Source organism: Myodes glareolus, chromosome 25, assembly GCF_982192425.1.
Source record: "Myodes glareolus chromosome 25, mMyoGla1.1, whole genome shotgun sequence".
NCBI classification, from domain to species: domain Eukaryota; kingdom Metazoa; phylum Chordata; class Mammalia; order Rodentia; family Cricetidae; genus Myodes; species Myodes glareolus.
The window spans coordinates 40,705,399-40,724,019 of record NC_142050.1 but is presented as its reverse complement, the minus strand read 5'-3'; the positions used below and the strand labels follow the sequence as shown (position 1 = coordinate 40,724,019).

Sequence of the window (18,621 nt, the reverse complement as noted above, 5' to 3'; positions counted from 1 at the left end):
CAGGGAGTTGCAGAATTTAGAGTTTGCCAACTGGGTTTCTTTCTTGCTTTAGTTCAATATTTTCTCATTATGCTCTTTTTCCTTCCTTTTGGGACAGCAATGGATTGTCTGTGCCGTTATATTTTGGAAGTGTGTGATCTGATTTTTCATCTCATTTTACAGGGGATCCCAGTTAAGAGGTTGCATGAATCTCAGAAGAGACTTTGAACTTTCATCTTTTAAACAAGTTGGAGACTGTTAAATACTATGGGGACTTTGGAAGTTGAACTAAATGCATTTGTTATGGCTACAAGCCTATGGGGGCCAAGGAGTGGAATGTGGTGACTTGAGCAGTAATATCTCCCATAGACTTAAGTATTTGAATACTTGATCCATAGAGAGTGGCACTATGGGAAATGTGGCCTTGTTGGAGTAGGTGTGGTCTTGTTGAAGGAAGTGTGTGCTAGAGGTAAGCTCTGAGGTTTCCAAAGCTCAAGCCAGTGCTCTGCCTGATGCCTGAAGATCCAGATGTGGAATAATCAGCTCCTCCAACGAGTCTGCCTGCATACTGCCATACTTCTGACCATGATGATAATGAACTAAACCTCTAAAATTGTAAGTCAGCCCAAATTAAATGTTTTTCTTTATATGAGTTACCATGGTCATGGTATCTCTTTACAGCAATAGAAACCCTAACTAAGAGACCAAGCCTACATAGTAAGCCCCTATCTCAAAAAAGGAAGAAAGAAAGAAACAAAAAGACAATGTACCAGTTAGAAGGCAGTTGTAAGCAGAATCTCTTAGTTGTGGGAAGGTCAGCCTTTTTCTTCCATTCAGGTCATCATTAAGAAGGGCAATCTGCTTTCATCACTCTCAGAGAAACATACGAAATGATGTCCATCCAAATACTCAGGTGGTACATGCCTTAGCCCAGTAGCATTAACCAGAATGACTCAAGCTATAAAAGCATAGAGCGCAATGACTTCCTCATCAAAAGGCACCAAGCATCATTGCCACAAATAGCTCTAAATACAAAATGCTGGAGCCCTAGGACATATCAACCTGTCACCTGCTCCCTTGCCCTGGGGTATTTGTCTTGTGACAGTCGCTAGATCTTCAATGTGAGGTGGGATCCAAATGAACAACTGTGCCCTACTCTCAAAATTGAGGACTGTGGTATGAATCCTTGCCGCCTACTGCTTCTAGCGCTAAAAGCCCAGGGAGTCACAAGATGCCTCATCCTTAACTTTTCTTTTGGAGACTTTCCAAGTGTTTTTGCAAATCTGTCTCTCTTTCTCAACTCAAGTTACCACATTGCTGGAATTGCCCTTTACCCACCAACGGGGACACGATGCAGTGAACCATTAGAGACATGATGACAAATCCAAGTGCCTCGAAAGGTCAGGCACTAATTTATATGGCCACCATGGGGAGAGCTGCAAGATTCTGATCTTTCTGTGGAGCAGAATTTGAGTGTGGGAGGGGAGCTGTCGAAGTAGGTGGAGTTTGGGGATTATCAGTAGTTTTCAACAGAGCAGGGCTCCTTGTAGTTGAGCTGATGCTTGCCTGCCAAGACAGCTGCATTGCTCTCTTGCCATACCCTTTCTCTTCTCAAAGTTGACAGCCAGTCAGGCCCCTCTCTCCTCACACATACAGAGGGTAAGGGGCCATTTGTGGTTTGTGTTGTTCTCACTATGTATTTCGCCATGGCACTAGCCCTGACATTTCAGAGCAAAGGCATGCCATCCAGTTTCCTCTGTGGACAAAGGAACTACAAAATGCAGGTGGCAGAAAGGATGTACACAGATAAGGAGATGACAAACTTATGTGCTAGGGTGTGTGTGTGTGTGTATGTTCATGTTGATGTGTGGGTATATGTAGAGGCCATAGGGCAACCTTGAGTATACTTTTTTCAGAAGCCATCCACTGTAGCTTTGAGTGTTTGTTGTTGCTTATTTTTGTTTTATTTTATTTTGTTTTGAGACAGTGTCTCTTATTGGCCCAAAGCTCACCAAGTAGGGAGGCTGGTAGTCCATTAAGCCTCAGGGTTTCACCTGTCTCAGCCTCCACAGTACTGGGATGACAAACCCATGCCACCACACCTAGTTTTTTACTTGGTTCTAGGGCTCAAACTCAGCCTGTGTTGCTTATATGACAAACAGAATGAACTATGTCCTCTTCTCCCCAGCCTGCAGATGACTGGCTTGCTCCCCCACTTCGTCCCCCCACCTCATTCTCGGCCTGTTGGCGATGCACAAACACAGAGCCAGTGCAAGGAGATGGTCCTCACTCAGTCTGGAGAAAATACAGGCTAAACTGTCCTCAAGCATTGAGGTCCTTCACAGGCCCACCTTCTCCCAGCTCCTATGCTTCCACTCACTCTTCCTCTGACTGTTACTCACATGATCTTTGCCAGGTAGTGCTGGGCCTTGGAGGAGAAGAGGGGAAAGGGGGCAGCATCAGGCTCCCAGTGTAGTTCTGAGGGCCTGTTGGGAATTCACAAAGACTTTTCTCACACATTGTCTCAGTGCGTTCCAATTCTGAGAAGCAGCAGATTTTAAGTGCTACGAAGTTGTGCTAAGAGAACAAGGCAAGTGTTCTGTTGACATAATCTTCCCACTACACTGTCTGTCTGAAGAACTTATCTACCTCGGGGAGGATGCTGAACAATCTGAGGGATGGGAGAGGAGGGAACAGCATGAGAGACGGGTGATCCTTCAAAGGTCGGTTGAAAGAGGGAGGCCAGTTAAAACCAGGGTAGAACAGGACCAGGGTACAATCACTCGGGTTACGACTGTCTTCAAAAAAAAAAAAAAAAAGTCTTCAAAATACAAAGATTTGGGACAATGAGACGGCTCAGGGAGTATAGGCACTGTCTTCCAAGCTTGAAAAACTGAGTTTGCTCCCCAGGACCACCACTGTCACACACAGGCTATGGAATGGTGTATTTTCACCATGCATTATATGCTTCCCCCAAGCACAAGCGTAAGCACACACACACACGCACACACACACACACCACACCACATGCAATTAAACAAAAATATGTTATCATGGAAAAAATAATGCAACAAAACTTATTTTTAAAAATCCAAGCTTTTCACTGGTTTTCCTAACTGATCATACAGAGCCAGTATTATTTTATAGCAATTCCATGGTTGTGGATGCATGAATCAGGAACTGAAGTCTTCACTCTTAGGCTTTCTCTTATGTAAGATGTAACAGAATGTAATCATACTGTTTTACCAAAACTTGACTTTTTAATTATAATTAATATAGGACCTATAGATTTAACTCTTCTCTTAATGTTTTGTGCATCATTTCCTATTAAAAAAATCTGTTATTTTATCGATGTTCTATTTGCTTGTATTGTTAAGAATTATTTATTAATTTAACAAATTGCCCGGCTGCACGTCCAAGGAGGTGGAACTGCATCTCCATCCCAGATAGTGTTGCATCTTGGAGCAGAAATTGACACAAAACAGGGCCTCTGAGATCTGGAAGCAGAGAGCCGAGCACCGCCCACACCCCCGTGTGGCCAATCAGTTCTCGGGGCCGGCCCATCACTTGCTCCCCTTCTCTGCCAGTGACTTTCCACGTCCCCCAGCCTGTGGTCCTGCGCCCATTCCCTTCTAGGCCCTGAAGCTTCTTCCCTCTGGAGATCACTGGTGTCCACTTTGTAGCTGTTTCCTTGTGTCCGGAACCTGCACGTCAGGGAACAGCGAGGCAAAGAGTGAGTCGGGGGTCAGCGACCATGTCTGCACCAGGAGAGGCCTGCAGTGACAAAGTCCACTGCCAGAAGGGTGGGGTGCTCAGCGGGAAAGGGAGAGGGTGGCGAGTGTCCAGGGGCTGGCTGCGTGGGGGACTGGTAAGGGCACCTGGGCGTGCCGAGGTGGCTGAGTTGTTCCACAGTGGAGATCTTCCTCTCTGTCAGTTTCTGAGCTTTCCGCTGCAGCGTTTCTCCTTCAGGGTTCCCTTATTGTTTTCCCTGCGCTCGCCAGGACATCCTCCCTCCCCTCCCCCCTCCTCGCCCCCGTCCCCTCCCCCGCCTCATTTCCTTGCTGCGAGGTTTGTGTACAGCAGGGAGCCATTGGGATTTGGTCAAAGGAACCTCAGAGGTGTTCTTATCTCACCCACCGGAGGGAGGCTCCACACTGAATTCCTTTAGGGCCTCAGGTCTCTGCTGAGCCTTCTGCCCCCGCTCCCAGGTAAAAGTCCTCTCTCTCCCTGTGCTTGAGTGAATTTGCTCTGAGAGGTGGGTGGGGAGATGCAGGCAGGGTGCTGCTGAGAATGGGCGTGGGGATTCCTGAGAACGCTGGTCTGGAATGCCTTTGGCCTGCAGCAGCAGCTGGATTATCCAGTTGGCAGATAACCCCCCCTCAGCTGACCTCCTGGGTTGGCCCAACCTGCTGAGCAGGGCGCCCCGAAAGACAAAATGGGAGAAACAAAAAGGGGGGGAACCTTACCAATTAGAACCAATTAGACAATCGTGAATGTTTGAGAAAGAATCCCTCACATAGATGTAAAGCATAAATGTCTCTGTCTATTGGCTGTCAGCCACCTGTCTGTCCATTCTCCAAAGGATGTGTGGACTGAATGCATTTCAGCCATTCACTTTCTGTTTTGCTTTGTTCATACCAATTTAAGAATATATATATATATATATATATATATATATATATATATATATATATATATATATATATATATCTCACATCCCAAAATGCCTGACCATCTTTTGGTGAAAATAAGGCACCGTAGGACCTTGAACACCATATTGGAGAGGCTCTTCCCTGTCCCTGCCTGAGACATCTCATCCTTCGTGATTGTCCTTTTAGTCATCTTGCTTGGTGTTTTGCATAGTTTGATGTTTATGTGTAAAATATACATATTTTCTTTTATGTTTTTGCCTTACTTTCAGATCAGGAATATTATCCTGTGTATTCCTACATATCTGAGATTCACCCTTGTTTATGATTATTTCATTTTTATTTCTTATGGTTTAATACTCTATTTAATCTCCTGTGGGATATCTGGGTTTCTAGCGTGGGCGATGTAGTCGTTGTTTAATTGACAAACTTTCCCAACAGCAGTCAGTATAAAGTCAACAGTAAACAACAAACCCACTTATAATATTTCCTTGCTATCTGCCTGTTTCTGTGGATCTAGAATTGATTAGAGGCTCAGCTGGAGTCTCTAGAAGTCATGCCGTATAGTAAAGGGATACTGATTGAAGTCACCTCAAGACTCATAGGAGCTGACTCAGGAGTGTTGGAGAATTGGAACCTTCCTGACTTCAGCTAGGCATATCTGTCTTTATAGAGGCTCATTACAACATAACATCTTGCTCCCCTCACCCCCACCCCAGAGTAAGGACTTGCCCCAAGAAAGGCAAAAACCAGATTCTTTTTTTCTTTCCTAATCTCAAAAGTGACATCCAATTATTTTTGTCATTTTTCTGTTCCTTAGAAGTGATTGCCCCCCACCCCATACTCACACGCACCCAAGTTGGTGGATTTCACAAGGGCATGGATGCCTTCAGGTGAGCATTCTAAAGACTGCCTGTTATGACAACTGGGTAATGTCTTCTAGCAGCTCTACTATGTGTGCAGGTCTTTCTTTAGAGCTTGCATCCAAGAATAGAATGAGTGGGTAATAAGATTTGTACATATTCAACTTTATTAGGTCAGTCCCAAGCTCTTTCTCGAGTGCCAGACTAGCTGGCACTTCCTCCGACGAAGGATCAGAGATCTTGATGCTCGACAGACCTGTCATAACAAATTCCATTTTTAGGCAGTCTGGCAAGTAGGGACTAGACATACTCTGCTAGGAGTTGACTTAGCATCCACATAGCTAACAAGGCAACCCGCTTTTGTATATGCTGCTCCAGGGTTTGACTTTCTATCTGCATGCCTGATAACCTGGTTTGAAGGTATTCTCCTAGTAAGTTGTTTTTCTGTACCTAATTGACATTGAAATCTTTTCTTAATACAATCCATGCCTCGATCAACATCTAGGTCATCGTGTGTGCTGCAAATATCCAGTTCCAGATTGCTTCTGACATTTTCTTTCTCTTCATCTCTCCACGTCTCTCAGTGAGAAATTTAAACTGTCTAGTACTTTCTCTTATAGTGTCTCTTGTTTAGGAATTGTATCTTCAAGGGGTAGGAGCGATGGTTCAGGAGATACAGGCCCTTGCTGTGCCAGCCTGAGGACCAGGCTGGGTACTAAGCTCCCCTGTAAAAGTTAGGCTGGTGTGGCAGACCACCTGTAATCGAGTGTAGAGTACAGAGAGGACAGGGGACCCCCTTCCCCCACCAAGGCAAGATTACCTGCTAGAATATCAAATTTTCAATTTTAGGTCCAGGGAGAGACCCTGCCTCACTCAGTAAATAAAGTGGAGACAATTTCATCAATTGTTTCTGTGTGAGAGACGGCTCAGCCACTAAGGGTGTGGACTCCTCTTGCCGAAGATTAGAATTCAATTCCCAGCATTCGCAGGTAACTCACAAGCACCTGCCACCACCTGACATTAACCTCTAGCCTCCACAAGCAGGAACACACATGTGCAAGAAAACCTAGACCCAAGTGCATCTCTACACATACAAACACATATACACATACATGCATATCACATACACAAAAGCACACTTGGGACCCAGTTGTGTCCTTGAGGTTATAAATTAAGTTCCTATATTGTCTTTCATTGATTTCCAAGGCTGCCAATGGTTTTGCGTTTGGCAATCAGGCTTAATCCGCGTGAGAATTGATTGCTTTGGTGTTTATTTCAATGGTATGTGTGAATCAAGTTTTCCATATATGTATAAGTTTATTTTAAGTTTCCTACTCTTGTTTATATACCTGTCTTTATATATTAATTACTTGTCAGTCAAATTTGATAGAATTCATTACTCATTTTATTTACCTGTAACTGCTTTCAAACTTACCACATAAACAATAATATCGTCTAAAAATCATGGCAATTTTGTTTCTCTCTTTATTACATATTTCTAATCTTTAAATTCTTGTTCCTCCCTTCCTCCTTTGGATCATCAGTACAGTATGCCACTTAGGAAGGTTTTACTATGTAGACTTTAAACATAGCGTTTCCATAGTTATTCGGTAAATTCTTCATTTGGTGAGCATGTTTATCATAAGTGAATGTTTCATCAGTTGTTTCTGTGACTATTAAAAGCATTGTGTAATTCATGTGCCTGGGAGCTGGCTCAGGGGTTAAGGGTGTGTACTTCTCTTGCTGAGGATTGGAGTAACTCACTGTCCTCTGTAACTCCAGCTCCAGGGTTGCAGGTGGGGGCAATACCTTTTTACCTCTATGGGATCTTGCACTCACATGCACATACCCACACTTACACATAATACAAAATAAATCTTTTTAACAAGAGAAAGTATCATACAATTATTTTTCTTCAACTATGTTTAGGTGGCAAGGCCTATACATAGCATTTAATTTCTAATAGTAAGCTAGCTGATACTTTTAGAATAAACCCTCTCTAGTATATATGTCATGGCATTTATACATAGCATAAAAGGCAAACATTATTTACATTTGTGTGATTTAAACATTGGTCTGTAGTTATTCCTTTCTGCTGTGCTGTCTTGTTCTGCTGGTGGTGTTATCTCAAAATAGTATAGGTAGTGTTCTTTCTTTGCCTATCATAAAAATCTGTACAATATTGCAATTATTTTATCCTTGATTAGTAAAACCTTCTGGGTTTGGAGTTCAGGGGACTTTAGGTTTGGTTTAATTACTTGAATAATTATAGAGAATGCCTTTTTTGGTTTGTTTTCTTTTTTTTGGTAATCCTGGCTGTCTTGGAACTTGCAGACCAAACTGGCCTAAAACTCACTGAGACCCACCGGCTTCTGTCTCCCAAGTGCTGGGATTAAAGGCAGTCACTACCACCTTCCAGCTGAGAACACCTTTTTAAAACTGGCTGTATGTTTTTATTTTTAAGTTAATTGGAATAAAATGATTTCATTATTTAAAATACCATTGTAGGACTATTTAGTTTTCTTATGGCATCAATTTTTGATAAACTGTGAATAAGTATTCCATATTAGTAGAATACAATCTTTATTGGTTTAAATCTGTTTCCTACTGATATGACCTTTTCTTTAGTAATATGGGCAAACTTTTTATTCCTTTTTTTTTATTGTTTTGCCAGAATTTGGTGTACTTTATTGGCTCTTAGACACACACACACACACACACACACACACACACACACACACTTTTTTTTTACCTCATTAGCTTTTCACTTAAAGTCCAAAATTTATGTACTTCTCTGTTGCTACATTTTAGCCATATCCCACAAACTTTTATATGAACAGTCTTAGGTTACAGCTTTAAGTACTTATAATTAGCACCATGGTCTTGTGTTAGTTAGATTTTCATTAGAAATGTATCTCATATGTGCATACAGTGTGTGACAGGGTGTACATGTTTACATACAGAGACCAGACGTCTTTTCAAGATCTGTCCATCTTATTTTCAAACTCACCAACTGGGCGATGCTGGCCAGCCAGTGAGCTACAGATACCTGTCTTTTGTTTCCCAGGTTCTGGGATTACACATGCCACTATGCCAAGCTTTTTACCTTTCTGTGAGGGGGTTCGAACTCAGGTCTTTATGCTGTTATGACCAGAACTTTATCAACTGAGACATCTCCTTAGTCGGGAAATGCACCTTTCAGTTTTTGGCTGGTCATAAGAAGCTTCTTTCATATCATGTAAAAATGCAGTCTACTTTACCCTGTAGTCAAAGAATAGGATACTGACTCCACTGAGTTATTAAAACTAGGTGTGAAGCCAGGCGGTGGTGGTGCACATCTTTAATCCCAGCACTCCAGAGGCAGAGACAGGCAGATCTCTGTGAGTTTAAGGCCAGCCTGGTCTACAAGAGCTAGTTCCAGGACATGCTCCAAAGCTACAGAGAAACCCTGTCTTGACAATTATAAAAAAACAAAACAAACAAACAAACAAACAAAAACCTAGGATTTAAACTCAGTTTTCTTTGAGGTTGGAAAGAATCTATACTGTCTAATTAGGTAACATTATATGTATACCTTTAAAATTGTTATACCTTCCAATCATATGTATCCTTATTAAAACTTTGCCTCTAAAAACTGTCTGCAAGAGTTATCAAATACAGAAAGTTATGCCAAGATTTCTCATTGTAAGGTGAATTTGGAATTTCATCATTGCAAAGTTACATGAAACATTTCTTTTTTCCTTTCCTGGCCATTTAGGTTTCCTCTTTCATAAAGTCTTTGGGTGTTTTGTTCATTTGGGGGTAGGACATAGGTTTCTATCATGTTCTGGAGATGCATAAGCATTCTTCATTGCATGAATGAATTTCAAATATGCTTTCCGTTTTAGCTTGCCTTTTCACTTTGATAATAAGGGCTTCTAATAAAAATAAGTGCGTCACTTTGCTTAATTTTAATTATATCATTAAAAAATAACGTATTTTGAAACAAGATCTCACTTTGTAGCCGAGACTGGCCTTGAATTCACAGTAATGTTACTTCTTTAGTCTCCCAAGTCTTATAGGTGTGAGCCCTCACACCCAGCTGGTAAATACCCTTTAACTTTTGTAGTCAAAGCAAAACACTTGTAGTTAGTACTTGAGTCCTCTTTAAGCAAACTGTCTCCCTAGTTCCCCAAATCTGCCCAGTGCTTAGTTATACCCCACTGACACTAAAACTGTAGTTTATTTCAAATTATTCTTTGTGCATGTTGTGAGATGTGATCTAGGGTTTAGTTTTTTCCACACAGGTACCTAATCAGTCAAGAATTAGTTATTGAAAACGTATCTTGACATCAATGGATTGAATTGATTTGTAGTAAAGCAAATAACTGTATATTGTATATCTATTTCCAGACTCTTTAAAAAATGTCACTGAACTTGGGTTGCCAAGACTTTGCTTAGAATTTGCTAGTATGTTTATTCACAGATTCATTTTGAAGCAGTCTGACTATCTTGCTCTTGCTAGTCTAATAGTCTCTGTGTAGACCAGGCTGTCATTGAACTCATAGACATTCATCTGCCTCTGCTCCTGAGTGCTAAGATTAAAGGTGTGCACCACGACATTCAGCTTTTGCATAGAGTTTTAATGTTTTTTATTGAGCAGTACTTTATATACTGACTTTAGTCTTTATCATTAGATTTTAGAAAAAATATTCTTGAATTTTTAAATGTATATTAGCATTGTATTGTGTTAAATGCTTAAAGAATTTACTAAGGATTATTTCTTGATCTAAACATCTTGTGGGGTGTCTTTGAAGTTTTAGTTAAATAAGTGTAATGGATAGGATCGTTTATATTTCTACTTCTTGTGTCATTTTGGATGGATTTTGTTTTGAAAGAAATTGAAAATTCATCTGAATCTGTCAAGCTTACATTCAATAATTTGTTACACTGCGATACCTGCATCACTTCGCCATATTCCCAGTGCCCTTTGGGACTGTGACAGCACAGACTTTGTATTTCTAATAAGCAGCTAACAGCTCCCTCTCCCTCTCCTTCTCTTCCCTTCCCTCCTTCCCACTCTGTCTCTGTCTCTCTCTTTCTCCTCCCCCTCTCCCCTTCTTTCTCTCTCTCTCTTCCTCCCTACCTTGCTCCCTCCCTCCCTCTTTTGTTTTCTAATCATTCTTATTTAGGTTCATTAGATGCAGCTTTTGTTTCTTGTGAATCTGCAGATGTATTTTTAAATTTTGGTTTCCGCTTGTATGTTCATTATCCTTCCCTTCACTTTCTTTAGCTTTAAGCTATTATTTGCCCAGCTAATTTAAGAGGGAAGCTTAGTTGTCTCTCTCTCTCTCTCCCCCTCTGTCTCTCTCTCTGTCTCTCTGTCTCTCTCTCTCTCTCTCTCTCTCTTTCTCTCTCTCTCTCTCACACACACACACACACACATACACACACACTTAGTGCTACAGTTTCCCCCAGGCAGTCAGATTTTATTCCAAATTTTTTTGACATTTTTTTCCTCCCACAATTTTTGCTATTATAACTATTGAGTTTAAATATTTTCTAATTTCCACTATGATTTCTCATCTGACCTAAGGTGCTTAGAAGCTTATTATTTCAGGGCTGGGAAGATGGTATGGTAAGTAAAGCCTCTGTCATGGAAGCGTGAAACCTTGAGTTCAGATTGTCAGTGCCCACATACAAAGACTTGGGAGCACTAATTTGCAACCCTGGTGCGTAGTAGAGTTGCAGACCAGAGGATACCCAGAGCTTACTGACTAGCCATTCTAGCTCATTGGTGAGTGCTGGGTGTAGTAAGAGATCCTTACTACAAAAAATAACTTAAAGAGTGATTGAGGAAGTTGCCTGATGTCAGCTTCTGCCCCTCACACACATGACTACTAGAGTGACACAGGCATGCCTGCAAACACACAGCATACACGCTAGCCTGCTCACACACACATACACAGTGCACACCAATACACACACAGTACACACAGGTAGACTCACACACTCACACAAACATACTCTTTCAAATAAATGAGAATTTTCTAATGATTATTCTTTCTGTTGGAATTCTATTATTGTCAGTGATTATATTCCTTATGCATGAAAACCTTCAACTTGTTTTGTGCCCAATATATGATTGATCTCTTTTGGGATAATGCTTCACATACTCTTGAAATAATGTATTCTATCATTTATAATGCATGTGTTCTATACATTTAATAGGATCCAATTTATCATTTATGTTATTCAAATAATCTATCTCCTTACTGATCTCTTGTTTTGTTGAATAGGTGAGAAACATTTAAATCTGCTAACTCTGTTTTGAATTCATTTCTCACTTTTTTGCTGTTGATTTTGCTTCATAAATTTTGAATTATCTTACTAAGACTACAAATTTAAGACTGTTGTGCACTCTGTAGAGTCAATTTCTTTACTATTGTGATTTTTGCTTTAAATTTCTATCTAGCAACATTATTTACACTGGTGTTTACTTAGCCTCTTACTAATTTCCTTTGATGTCAGCCATCTTTCTTTCACTATTAACAAATACTTGAGAACGCCAACTTAAGAAGAGAGATGGCATTTTTTTTTTTTTTACCACTGAGTAAAACTGAGACGGTGGGACTGATCTAATGGGAGCTCACCAAGGCCATCTGGACTGGGAGTGATGGAGCATGTGATCAAACTGGACACTTTGAATGTGGCTGGCAATGAAGGCTGACTGAGAAGCCAAGGACAATGGCACTGGGTTTTGATTCTACTGCATGGACTGACTTTGTGGGAGCCTGGTTTGTTTGGATGCTCACCTTGATAGACATGGATGGAGGGGGGAGGATCTTGGACTTCCCATGGGGCAGGGAACCCTGACTGCTCTTAGGACTAGAGAGGGAGGGAGAGGGAAAAGGGAGGTGGGGAGGAGGTGGGAATTTTTAATAAATAAATAAATTTTTTTAAAAAAGAGAGATAGTTGGAGTTCCAGTTTTGGAAGTGTCAAGTTCATAACTAATTGGACCTGTTACTGTTGGTCCTGAGAGGAGATACTATATCATACCACGGAATACACGATAGGACAAAGTCCTTCACATCACTGCTAGTACAAGACAAACAGAAAAAGAAAGGGTGTGTTTTCCACCTTCATTAGCACACCTTCAGTGACCAGAAGCCTAACACTAGACCCCCACCTCTGAATGTTTCCATAGTATCCTATTAGCCATCAAAGAATGAGTCTTTACCTTTTGAGCCCTTGAAGGGATGTTTAAAATCAGAATCCAATAACCTGGATACGGTAGAGCATGCTTATATTCTAGAACTTGAACAAAAGAGGCAGGGAGATATCTATGAGCCTGAACTCAAAATAATGAGTCCCAGGATAGCCAGGGCTACCCAATGAGACCTGTCTCAAAATAAAATAAGACAGAACTTTAGCAACTTTTAATCTCCACATCTACATATTGAAAATAATTCTCTTTACAGAACTTATTTGTTTTGTGAGTGTTTATTTATTTGAGGGGAGAGGCGTATGCATAGCATGTGTGTGTAAGGGTCAGAGGGACAATTTGTGGGAATCTACTCTTCCCTCCCCGTATGGATTCTGGGGACTGGGTAACAGTACTTGCTATGCAAGCATGAATAACTAGATTCAGTATTAGCAGCAAATGCCTTTACCCATTGAGATATTCTCTTTTAAATAAAGTTCATCTTATAGGTAGATTTTTCAGCCCATTTATGTTTAATACGATTATTGATTAATGGGTATCTTAGTTATTTCATGACTCTGCAACAAACTTCCTTTAGACTTTGTCGGCTAGACTCCATATGCTTATTTCTTGTGCTTCTGGAGGCTTGGGCATATAATGTAAGGATGGGTCAAGTGCTGTGTCTGGTGAGGGCAGGCTTCCCGGTTTCTAGACGGGTGCATTCTCACTGTATCTCTACTGATACATGAGAGGAATCTTAGTCTCTTTCTCTTCATGCAAGGAAGCTAATCATAGGTACTCCACATTTATGACATTATCTAAAACGTCATTGCCACCCAAAGTCTCCACTTCTTTGGCAGTTTGAGTTTCAACACGTCACTTCAAACGTGTCACTAACAATGGGGTTGGAGTCTCCTAAGTTGAGCCTTGTTTTCTCTTTGTTCTTTTGTTTATTTTCCGCTTCCTTTGGAATCAAGTATTTTATGCTATTCATGTGGATGTGGATGTGTGTGTTGTGTGGGTCCAGCACACGTAAATTAGGGGAGCACCCTTACACATACACAGAGATCAAATAATAAAAATGTGTGTCCTACTCTGTCACCCTATTTCCTGTAAGGGAGGTGACTCCCTGGACCTGGGGCTTGCTCTTGCTGCAACAGGGCCTGGTCAGGAAAGTCTGGAAATCCTCCTGCCTCTAACTCACAGCACTGGATTATAGATTTGTGTTCTGCCAATCTCCCCACCTGGCTGTTTAAGTGAGTGCTAAGGATTGACTTCAGTTCCTCATCATTGGAGAGCAAGCACTCTTACCCGCTGAGCCATTTCCCAGTTCCTATATTATTTTTAAATAATATAATTTTTATCACTTTTAATGGTAATTATGCATTTTATGACTTACCTTATAGTCATCATAACCGCAAATTATTACATTTATCTATTTTAAAAGCAACATTTTAGCCAGTTAATCTCCATAAATCCAGTCATTCAGCTGTGTTAATCATATAATTGATTTCACGTTATAGTCTACCACAAAGATCTGATGTTTGTTTATTTTCAGAAACCAATATTCATTTACGTTTGTACATGGTTTACTCTCTACAGCACATTCTGTGTCTTCCCACAGTGTGGTATTTCTGTCTTTGTAGTTTTGCTTAATCTGAAGAGCTCCATTTAGCAGTTCCTGTACTGTGTTCTACTGCTCCTAAATTTATTCTGACCGTGGTTATCTAAAACTGTCTTTATGTTGCCTTTAACTTTGAGAGATATTTTTGCTATGCACAAAATTGTTGGTTGCTATATTTTAGTTTCTTTCTTCCAATTCCGTGCTGTCCGTATTTCCATCATTTCTTTTGAAGGCAAGCTATATTTTGGAAACTTTGAGTAGAGAGTATCCCTGCCTCTGGTTGGTCGTCAGATCTCTGTAAACCTGATTTTCAGCAACTTCACTATGCAGAGTGTGGGTTTCTCTTTATTTATTGTGCTCAGAAGCTCACAGATTCTTGGTTTGTGTTTTAATGTTTTTCATCTGCCTTAAGTAATTCTCAGACATTCATTATCAGCATATTGCTTCGCTTTCTCTCCTTTCCCATAGAACAAAAATTGTACACATCTTGCCATGCCTCATAATTTTGTTCAGCACTGTTTTTTAGATTTGTTTTTAGTACATGTATGTCTTATGCGTTTGTGCCTGCAGGTGCAGCACCTGCAGAGGCCAGAGGAAGAGGTCAGATCCCCTAGAGTCAGGTGATTGTGAGCAGCCATGGTGTGGGGGCTAGGACTGAGTTCCTGTACTCTACAATAGTAGTACCAGCCCTTACCTGTGGAGCCATCTCCTACCTATCAGGACCACCCAAAAGTCTATTTCTCTCATCTGTTGTTTTTCTTCAGTTCTAGGCAGAATTTCCTACTTCTTAGCTACCTTCAACTTTTCACTGAATTTAAGATACGGTTGATGAAAAATTCTAAGGTTCTGGTTGATGTTGCTGCCATCCAAAAAGACTAGAGATAAAGGTACAGATAACATTCTTGAACAAAGATTCTCGACCTATGGAACCCCTTTGAAGCTTGAATGAGCCTTTCACAGGGGGTTGCCTAAAACCATCAGAAAGCACAAATATTTATATGTCACGCATAAGAGAGGCAAAATTACATTATGAAGTAGCAGCAAAAATTATTTTATGGGTGGGGGTCACCACAGCATGAGGAACTGTGCCGCATTCATTCGGAGGGTTGAGAACTACTGGTCTAGAAGGAAACTTTCACATCTTTCTGCTAGTACTGGTCCTCTTCAGGTTTGACTTTGCTCTGAAAGCATAGTCTTTATTGCTAAAATATGACCCCTACTGATAAACGGTGAGCTTTCCTCTATGCCAACTGCAACCACAGCAGGAGTGCAGGAACTTTCTTGTTTTAGCTCAATGTCCACTACCGTGTTTTCAGGTACTGAAATGAATGACGTTTTGGCAAGGTTTCGTGGAGGTCTTTCCTGCAAGTATTGTAGGAAACACCCGAAGAGAAAAGGAAAGCTTCAGGTAGAGTTTTTATTCTTTGTGTTCGAGGCTCTCCTTCTGAGGTCTGTGTTTCAGCTCCGGTCTGTTTGCTGATCTCGAGCTAACGAATGGGGCTGACAGCGACCTCAGTTATTTTGCGCTATGAGTGGCAAGATGTCCAAGTGGAAAAAGTTAGAGGGAAGGTGAAGTCCTGCGTTTTCTGTTCCTGGAGGACGTGTCTCTTGAAACCTTCATCGAAGGGTCTTGACTTGTTTATTCTTTAGAAAAGACTCTATGTTTTCCGGGTTTTTTTTTCTTCCTTTCTATCTTTAGTGGGTTTTGTGCCAAAGATAAGTTCTCAAGGTGAGAGCAGCTGACCTCTCACCATTATGGCCTAACATCTCAGATCTTTGTCCTCATTCTTAAGATACATTCTTCTGAATTTCCTTTAATCAGATCTGATAAATTCCCACTATTTGTTGGCCTGAAAAAAAAAAATGTTTAAGAGGTAGTTTGCGGGCTGTGACATTCCAGATCACCTAGTTTTTTTATGCTGAAATATCATCGTATTGTCTCTTGCTTTAGAGAAGGCTGTGTGCTGTGAAGCTGTCAGCTACTTTCCAGTGATCCCAATCCTATGACCACTAGAATAGCTCTTACTCACCCATTGTCACGCCGTTGATATTTTTCTGCTCTTGAGTTCACTAGGATATACAACAAGATCTGTCTTGTTTGAATGTGTTACGCATCCTGAATCTGAGAACTGGGACTTCTATAGAACTATAGAAAATTAATGGCAGTTACTTCTGCCAAAAATTACTCTGGTATGATTTTCTCTAACATTCACTTAGAGATCAGAGCAGGTACATGTTAAATTTTCTTAATATGCCCTCCATAGCTTTCATTCATTCTTTTCCTTTTTCCACATTTCTTTGCTTTCCTCTACTATAAATCCAGTCCAGTAATTTTTATTAAATTTCCTCTGTTCTAGATCCACTGCAATAATTTACATTTAATTTTGTGTAATCGTCTATTTAATCTATTCAAAAACTGTTTTTATTTTGAACATTATATTTTAACTATCCTATTCATTTCTAATTCTGTTTGATATCTTATAAATATAGCTATGTAATGTTCAGACTTGTTTTACAATTTCTCCTTTGTTTTCTGTCTGTTAAATGTGGCTAGTTTATATTCTATACCTAACACTTTTCAGAATTCTACCTGTTTCCGATATATTGTTTGTGATGATTTCTATTCATGGTCCTTCCTGGAATGGCTGTTGACTTTCTTCAGCTGTCACTGTGAGGTGCTTCTTTTGTGTGGAGTTTTGTTTTTTCCTCTGTAACAATTCTTTGTGTACATTGAAGTTAACGTTCTCCGGAAACAACCTGTATTAGTTTCGACATCCTTGAAATATTACCACACTGGGACTATTTCAAAATATATTATTTGCTTGGAGTTTTCAGTTAGTAAAAGTAACAATCATTTGGATTCTAAATCTGTATGGGTTACTGCTGTGAAGTTAGTTATGAATCCTGAACGCTTTTCCCTCTTTCTCCAGGAAAGCCGAGATGGGGAAGTTGCATTCATTTTTTGTTTTGTTGGGTAATTTATTTCTTGCTAAATTTACTCCCCAGGAGCTCACCTCTTGTCGGTGAGCCTTAAATCACACCCTTCACAAATGTGAGCTTGCTCGTGCTGTTGTGAGCTGGTGACGCCATAAAGTCACTCTTTATTCATTCTCCTAGGTTCTTCAAAGTCGTGGTGAAAGGTAGATCCTGTACCTACTTCTCGGCATCCCTAGTTTTCCTTTATTTTTACTTTGTCTATCCCTTACCTTCATATCATAATGGCACACTTGTATTCTGCATTTGTCGTCTTTTATTTGTGGTTTAACATGGAACATCTAATTGAAGTAATTTTACAACCAAAAAAAATAACTTCCATAACCTATTAGCATAATACTTGCAAGAGAATGTATCAACAGTGAGGCATAGATGCTTACGTAGCTTTATGAATTTTTACAAACTCAAAATATCCTTGAATTAGTACTTAAAATGTTTAAAAACAATGTGTAAAACAGAACTAAATAAAAACAAATTAAAAATAAACCAGATCCCCGTTGGGGACACTCATTGTCTTATCCTCAGATAAACATTATTCTGAACTTTATTCATAAACTTGGTTTTCTGTTTAAGTGAATGTATGTGTCAGGCTCGTCTCTGTGATAAACAACCAAGAGAGAGAAACACTTGAAAGAGGGATTGTTTGCTCAGTCTAGTGTGTTTAGAGGTTTCAATCCTTGATAGATTTGCTCCGTTGCTGTGGGCTGAGACAAGGAGAGACTACAGCAGTCAGGCAGGCTTTCTCGAGGCTGCTCGCCTCATCGTAGTCAGCAAGCAAAGAGGAGAAGAAAGAAAATGTCTTGAGATGAAATATAAATCTCAAAGGTGCTCAACAAGTGTCCACTTCTAACTACATCCTACTTCTTACTAGCCAATTAGTTTAGAGTCTGAAGTGAGAGCCTGCATGATCTAAGCACCTGCCAGTCAAGCCAAGAATTGAGAACTAAGCCTTCAACTAATGAGCCTTTTGGGGTGGACACCTCATATTTAAACTACTGTAATGTATATATACTTCTTTTATATTAAAAAATTTTTTAATACGATCTTTTCTAATTTTTCATAACTATCCCCTATTCCCACTCCCTCTCCTTTGTTCATCCCATGCTTCCCCCCCGCAGCTCACCCCACCCTCATCCACTCCTCAGAAAGGGTAAGGCTTCCCACTGAGAGTCAACAAAGTCTAACTCTTCACTTCAAGGCAAGACCAAGGCATTCCCTGCTATGTCTAGGCTTAGCAAGGTATTCCTGCAAAGATTCCTCCAAGATGTCAGTTCAAGCACTAGGGATAAAACCTGGTCCCACTGCCAGTGCAGCCACAGACTTCCCCA

The 18,621-nt window shown here is 40.4% G+C and overlaps 1 protein-coding gene and 1 pseudogene across 2 annotated transcripts in view; one reads left to right on the top strand and one right to left on the bottom strand.

Annotated features, from left to right (window-relative positions):
* The window catches only part of LOC148117901 (small ribosomal subunit protein uS12 pseudogene), a 31,494-nt pseudogene extending 27,951 nt beyond the window's left edge, over positions 1–3,543 (bottom strand).
* A 5-nt stretch (positions 3,544–3,548) lies between these two features.
* LOC146889658 (TRPM8 channel-associated factor 1) overlaps positions 3,549–18,621 on the top strand; it is a 46,612-nt gene continuing 31,539 nt past the window's right edge. Inside the window, exons 1-2 of one of the 2 annotated variants that reach the window (XM_087901855.1) lie at positions 3,549–3,712; positions 6,341–6,480. The gene's annotated coding sequence lies outside the window, so the exon portion shown is untranslated. The remainder of the gene's footprint in view (positions 3,713–6,340; positions 6,481–18,621) is intronic. The other variant, XM_087901853.1, reaches the window with a different exon arrangement.